This window comes from Canis lupus, chromosome 26, assembly GCF_048164855.1.
Source record: "Canis lupus baileyi chromosome 26, mCanLup2.hap1, whole genome shotgun sequence".
Lineage (NCBI taxonomy): Eukaryota > Metazoa > Chordata > Mammalia > Carnivora > Canidae > Canis > Canis lupus.
In genome coordinates, this window is record NC_132863.1 from 14,857,837 (window position 1) to 14,865,962 (window position 8,126).

Below are 8,126 nucleotides of genomic sequence, written 5' to 3' on the forward strand. Positions count from 1 at the left end.
CAGTCTAGGTGTTGCTGTGAAATATTTTGTAGGTGTGATTAAAGTTCATAATCAGTTGATGTTAAGTAAGGGAGATATTTTAGATTATCCGTGGGCCTCATCTAGACAGGTGAAGAACATAAGGCTTCCCTGAAGAGACTAAATCTGCCTGTGGACACAAGCTTTAGCTCATGCCTGAGAGTTAGAGCCTATCTCTCCTGATGACCTTGCCCTATGGAATTCAGACCTGCCTAGCCAGCCCTCACAATTGTACAAATCAATTCCTTCTAACAAGTCTCTTAATGTGTATCTTCTACTACTTTTGCATCTGATTGAATCCTGATATATGAGGTCATTCATGGTTCCCAAGCCGCCAAATCCAATGGTAAAAATTTTCAGGTCTTACCTGACCTATCAGCAAAATGAGACATGGATCACTTCCTCCTCCTGGAAGCATTGGCTTCCAGAGCACTGACCTATTTTGGTGAATCTTGTAGTTTTATGGCTTCTTCACAGTTTCCTCTGGTGGTTACTACTCATCTGTTTTGACTTTTAAGGTTGGAATGCCTCAAACTTCTTCTCTTCTCTCCCTACACTTACATCATTCCATTTTGTTTCTTTAAATGGAATATGTATGTTGATGAACCCAGATGTTCAGCTCAAGTATGTCAAATGCCTATTCAACATCTCCACCTAACATGAGGAAGCATATCCAATCTAACATGTCCACGATAGTTAATTTTATGTATCAACTTGGCTAGGCTATGCTGCCCAGATGTTTGATCAAACACCAGATTGAGTGTTGTGGTAAAGGTATGTTTTTAAGATGTGATTAACATTTGTATCACTATATTTTGAATAAAGCAGATTATTCTCATAATGTGGCAGAGCTTTATTCAATCTCTTGAAAGCCATAAGAGAAATGACTGAGGTCCCCTGAGGAAGAAGGGGTCCTGCCTCCAGACTACCTTCAGACTTGAGCTGCAAAATCAACTCTCCTTGGATCTCCAGCCTGCCTACCTGCCCTGCAAATTTCAGTTTTGCCAGCATCCATGGTTGCCCAAGCCAATTCTTTAAAATAAATCTCTTTATATATACATACACACTCTACTTGTTCTGTTTCTTTGGAGAACCTGAACTATTATGGGGTGCAAAACCAAACTCCTAATTTCCTTCATCCCCCACCCCTAAGTCTCTGTTTCCTCTCAACCTTCCCCACTACAGTTGGCAGCAAACCCAGTTTCTCAGACACCATATCCAATTCATCAGCAAATCCTGCCATCTCTCCCTTCAAACTAGACTTATGATCTGATCACTTCTCACCATTTTCATTGCTATCTCCCTGGTCTCTTCCACCATTACCTCTTATCTAGATAAAAACTTCTTACTTAGGTCCCTGTTTCTATCTTGCCCCTTCCATAGCTTTTACTTAGAGTGTAAATAAAACCATGTCACTCCCTTCTCAAAACTCTGCAGTTTTTCTGTTTCATTTGGATGAAAAAGCAAAGCCTATAAGGCTCTATATGACATGGGCCTTATTGTCTCTTCTGCAATCCCTCGATCTTCTCACTCTGGCTACATTCTGGACATTCTCCCGCCTCAGGGCCTTTGCCTTACTGATCCCTCTGCTGGAAATGTTCATCAGTAAGGATGAAGTTTTCCTGTAAAAAATGGAAAACCCAAAATAACTGTGGCTTAGACATGATAGTAGCATATTTTTATCAAAGAAAAGTCTGGGGGTCATGGGTCCAGGGCTGGTAGGCTATTCTATGGTCTCAGAGCCTTAGGTTTCTCTGACCTGGAAAGGATTTCATTCTTAGACCCCCTCATGGTCCCACCAGGAGAAGGAGCAAAAGGTACGGGAAGAAATGGGTCAAAAGAGAGACAACTGGTATCTTTTAAGGAAGGTTTGCTAAAACTTCCTCTGTACACTTCCTCTGACATTCCATTGCCCAGAATATAATCACATGCTCATACCTGACTTCAAAGGAGCCTGGGAAGTGTATTTATTCCGAGGAGCCATGAACCTATTGGAGATTCAGAGGAAGATGAACAGAATATATTGAGACGAATGTCTGCAGTCCCTATCTCAGAATCTATTAAGAAGACAAAGATGAGGTGCCCAGTGGCTCAGTCAGGTAAGTGTCTGACTCTTGATTTCAGCTCAGGTCATAATCTCTGGGTCCTGAGATCGAGCCTCACATCTAGTTCCATGCTAGGTGTGAAGCCAGCTTAAGATTATATTTCCCCTACCCCTTCTCCCATTGTACTCACTTTCTCTCTTTCCCTCAAAAACAACACAAAACAAAAAAGACAAAAAGATGCCCTGTGTGGCTTGGGAAGAGTGGTATGAAATAGATTGGAGAGGTAAGTAGGTGTGGAAGATTATTTCTAAAGGTGTTTGCCAAAAGTTCCTCCCATTCTTGAACATTTATGTCACTCTAATCAAAAGGCAGGTCCTTCCCTTGAGTCTGGGCTGCCCTTGTGACTTGCTTTGATCAATAGAATGTGGTGGAAGTGATGTTATGTATTTTGGCTTAGATTTTAAGAATACTGGTAGCTTCCTTTTCTTCCTTTTGAGATTCAACTTCCAGGAAAAGACACTTGAACTTGCCCACTAATGCTGCTGAGGGACCATGTAGAGAGGGAGACTGCCATCTTGGCTGAGACACCGGGTATGTGAGTAAAGCCACATTGGATATTTCAGCCCCAGATGGGTTCCCAGTCAAACGCATCCATACAAGTGATCCCAGCCTATACCAAATGGAGCAGAGAACTGACCAGCTGTTCTTTTGCTGAACATCATGAAATGTAATAAATTGTTGCTTCAAGCACTAAGTTTCAAAAAGATTTGTTATGCAACAGTAGGTAACTCAAATAGCAGAAGCCAGATCGTATAAAGGTTTATAGGCTCAAGAAAAGTGTTTGGTTTTTATATTTAGTGCAGAGGTAAGCATTAGAGGACTTAATTTTATTTAAATATTTTATTCATTAGAGTGGAGTGGGGGAGGGTGGAGACGCAGAGGAAGAAGGAGAAGCAGACTCTCCCTGAGCAGAGAGCCCAACACGGGGCTCAATTTGAGGACCCTGTGATTATTATCTTAACGAAAGGCAGAGGTTTAACCAACTGAGCCACCCAGGTGCCCATGCATTAGAGGATTTTAAATAGATCAATTACATGATCTGATTTCTATTACAAGAAGGTTACTCTGCTACTGTTTGGAGAAAGGGTTGTAGGGGCTCAAGATGGATGAAAATGAAACCAGGCAGCTGCTTCAATTGTCAAAGTGAGAGATGGCCGGTGAAGGTGGCTATGACCAGGACAATTAACCCAGTAGGCTTGAGAAGTGGTTCCATTATAGAAATATTTTAGAGGAAGAGCCAATAATACTTATTCATTGATTAGACCAAGGGACTAGAGAAAGAGAGAAAGATTATTTTTAGAATTTTTTAACCTGAGGATGGGTAGAGCTGTATTACTTTGACCTGTCCCTTAGTTCCGGGTTCACTTTCTCATATATGTGCAAAATTTAGTGAACCCAAATATTAGACTTTCACATTGGCAAGTAAATTTTAAAAAGCACCTTGTCCTTGACATAGAGTCTCATGACTTTCTTGGCACCTGAAATGTACATATAGTGGGCCTGGGATGATTAATGGACAAGATTGTTCATGACCCACTTACGGTCTGTTTCTTCCATTATAAACTCTTTGAAATATGGAAGTCTGGCTGGATTTCATTTCAGTTGGAAATAGTACCATTCTTTGTCTTTTTTTAAATCATAAAATAAGACCAAACAACCCCTCCCCTAAGCCCTATGACCTATTCATATTTCTAGATATTTTGTTATTAAAATATAGTGCCTATTATAGCACCTGTGTACCTGTTTATTAAAATATTCGTGATGGGAAAAAAGATAAATAAAAAAGATTAGCTCTCATTGGTTTTGGTGTTCAACTCTGATCATTCAAGAATAACTTACTGTGGAATATTCATGGTTTTGTTGGTTACATGTCTCACCAGTAGGCAGTAAATGAGGAAAGAGGGAGCAACCTTCTTAATACTTCTCCTGATTGACTAATCCAATAAGCAGAAGTCAAGACTCATCTTTTTGCATGACATCAAAGAGTTTGATAACTAATAGGGAAGTTAAGACTCATACACAAGGCATTCAGCACACTCTGGCCACTGAAGTACCTTTTCTTTATTTTTTTTAAATTGAAATAAATCGTAGTATATGTGCTGCTGAAGCGAGCATGAAATTGAAATAAATCTAACTTGAATCTCCTTTCCCAATCCCATTAACTCTCCAAGCCTGAGGACAAGGCCCGTGTAGCAGACACTCTTGGCGCTCTTCTCCTACATGTGTGGTTTCCCTGCAGCATGGGGAAGCTTGTTAATGCTTCACGCCTCAAGCTCCCTCAAGCACCTGTAGCTCCTTCCCATGGGCTTTCTCCAGCTGTAGGGGCTTGCTCAGCCTAGGGGCAGGTAGAAGTGCTCTGAGGTTATTAATCCTAAGAAGAACTCTCATTTAGTGAGAGGTGAAAATTGGAGGAAACATACCCGTTGTCTTCGCCTCAGTGGGACAATTCTTTTTTTTCTCTTTTCTTTTGTATATTTTTTATTGGAGCTCAATTTGCCAACATATAGTATAACACCCAGTGCTCATCCTGTCAAGTGCCCCCCTCAGTGCCCGTCACCCAGTCACCCCATGCCCCCCGCCTACTTCCCTTTCCCCTACTCTTTGTTCATTTTCGATGGGACAATTCTGAGGTGAGTTCTGCATTTCCTTTACAAAGTACCCCATGGGATTGAGTCCCAGTTGCCAATAGCAGTAACCACCCACCCCCAGAATTATACCTTATTGTTCTATATTCCTACCCCAAAGCGTCATTATGTTTTCTGGTGTCACCTCCCCAAAAATGCTTGTATCTGAATTCTTGTCTGAGGGTTTGCTTTTTGCAGAACACACACTTAGACATCCGGTGTCACTTGATTGTCTTCTTCCCCCTCTTTAGAACAATGCAAAGACACTGTGAGGCCCTGGGGGGTAGAGGAGGGGCCCACTTCTCAGGTCCAGAGGCCACTGCTACCACTCTTCCTCATCCCAGCCACATGGACTGTGCTCTGCGTCTAAGACAGCCTTAACTCTTGGCAGCCTCCTTCCTCCTGTAGAGGCTTGTGAAGCGGTTGAGTAGCCTTTCTGTCTGAGGTTCTACGGCTGCCCAGGTGCTGGGTTTCAGAAAGCAGTGTGTTTGAGGACTCCAAAAGCCCTTTATGGCTTCCTCTATCCAATAGGTGGAAAGGTAGATTCTTACCACTCTACTCAACTCTGAGAGCACTTCCATCCCCTTCCCTCCCAGCTTAAGTGGGCTCAATCAAGGGCCTGGCAAACATTCTCTGTAAAGGACAAGATAGTAAATATTTTAGACTTTGTGGGTCATTCAGTCTCTGTCACAACTATTTAACCTTCCAATTGTAACATGACAGCAAACATAGGTCATAAAGAGATGGATGAGTGTACCTGTGTTTCAATGTAACTTTAGTTATGGACACTGAAATTCAAATTTTATATATTTTTTATGAGTCAAAAATGGTTGTATTTAATTTTTTATCTCTTTAGAAACGTAAAAACTATTTTTAGCTCTTGGGCCATGCAAAAGCAGGCAGTAGACAGAATTTGGCCAGTGGGGCATAGATGCTGATCCATAGGCTAGACTTTCATAATTTTTTTTTTTTTAAGATTTTATTTATTTATTCATGATAGTCACAGAGAGAGAGAGAGAGAGGCTCAGAGACACAGGCAGAGGGAGAAGCGGGCTCCGTGCACCGGGAGCCCGACGTGGGATTCGATCCCGGGTCTCCAGGATCGCGCCCTGGGCCAAAGGCAGGCGCCAAACCGCTGCGCCACCCAGGGATCCCCATAGGCTAGACTTTCAAAAGCAAAGTCCTATTTAGATTCTATTATGCTGCTGAACTTCTTTTTGATTGGTATTATTTAAATCAAATCTAGTGTCAGGGATGCATTCAATCTATCAACTCTGAACATATTACCAACAAATAAATCCTTCTAGGGCAAGGATAATATCCCTATGCATTTTCCCTATAGTACCTTGTGTGATGTCAACATAAACTGATTTATAATAGCACCAAAAGCAGGGAGCTTATTATTTGTTCTTTACTCTGCTTTGGGACTCAATTGTTTCCTCATTTGAAGAAGAAACGATAAAACCCACACTATTGGGTTGCCATAACAATTAAACGACATTATGTCTGTGGTGATGCTTTGTCAATTGTTATTGTAAAATGTCAGGTGGTGTTGTGATCCTGGTTCATAGGTATATGATCTCTCACAGGGTGGTGGTTCTGTAGGGAACAGAAATTTAGAGACTGAGGGATAGATGGATTCTAGTCTTTGATCTCCTACTGTAGAGTTTTGTGACCTTGGATTCAATAATTACTCCGTCTGTACAATGGTGATAATGTTTTCGACTTGCCTGTAACGTGGGAGTTAAATGCAAGAGATTGCCAAATGCTATAACCATGTAAGATTTAACTTTGACATTTGGGGTCTGTGCTAAGAGGGTGTGTATATTGACATGTAGTTACGCAGTAATCTGAGATGGCAATCAATATTCCTACCCCTTGTATACGTACTTTGTATAATCCCTTCTTCCTGAGTGTGGGCAGGGCTGCATATGATGAATTTAACTTCCTTGATTAGGTTATATTATGTTAGAAAGTTGAAAGAAGTTTGCAAATAAAATTAAGGTACCAAACCAGTTGACTTTGAGTTTATCAAAATTGAGATGATTCCAGACTACCTGAGCTAATCAGATGAGTCCCTAAGAGGGACTGCCCTTCCTGGAAGAAGAGGGATACAAGAGATATTCTGCTGCTGGCCTTGTAAAAGTAAGCTGCCATGTTTAAAAGAGGACCTACAGATAGGGCTATGTAGCAAGGAACTGTGGGTAGCTTCTAGGAGCTGAGAACAGCCAGCCAGGAATGAGGATCTCAGCCCTATAACTGCAAGGAACTGTATTCTACAAACAACTCCCTCAATTTGGAAAAGGGTCCTGAGCTTCAGATAAGAACATAACTTGGTTGACCCTTGATTTCAGCCAGGTTAGACTCTGAGCAGAGGACCCAGCCATTCTGCCCAGATTTCTGATCTATAAAACTGTGAAATAATAAGTGGGTTTACAATAAATTTGTGCCAATTTGTTATGCAGAAATATAGACTAATACAATGCGAACTTACCCTCTAAATGGGATGATGAGAGAAAAGCATGTAAAAGATAAAAGTCTAACTGCTGTGGTCTGGGTTATAGGTTATGTATTCTACTCTGAGAAGGTCAGAATGAGGGAGGGTGCGGTGAGATGGGATCTTCATGGAGGGAAGATTCTTGAGGTCTGCCTTCCCTGCATGAAAGGAAGAGGAGGTGGGGTTTCCTTGGAGAATGTGGGATAGAACACGGGAATTTTTTTTTACCTCCATATAGTATGAGGCCATAAAGACAAAGGAGAGAGTTTTAAGAACCAGGTTATATTCACTATGTCAAGCACTGTTGAAAACTTTTGATGAGCATGTAAATGAGACCATTTGGCTAGGTGGAGGTCATTCATATTTTGAGCAATGTCATTGGGCACAACGGGAGTTTCAAAAGTGAGTTTACCTTCACACTAAGGATGAACTGATATTCAACAAGAGTGCCAAGACAATTGAACTTAGAAAGAATAGTCTTTTCCACAAATGGTGCTGGGATAACTGAATATCTATATAGAAAAGAATAGAGTTAGACCCACATTTCACATCACATACAAAAATGAATTAAAAATGGATCAAGAACCTAAATGTAAGGGCTGAAACTATACAACTCCTAAAAGAAAAGAGGCATAAATCTTTTTTAAAAAACTTTATTAATTTATTCATGAGAGACACAGAGAGGCAGAGACATAGGCAGAGGGAAAAGCAGGCTCCCCACAGGGAGCCTGATGCGGAATTCGATCCCAGAATTCCAGGATCATGCCTTGAACCTAAGGCAGAAGCTCAACCACAGAACCATCAGGCATCCCAAGAGGCATAAATCTTAATGACCTTGAGGTAAGCAATGGTTTCTTCTGGTACGATACCAGAAGAAAATAA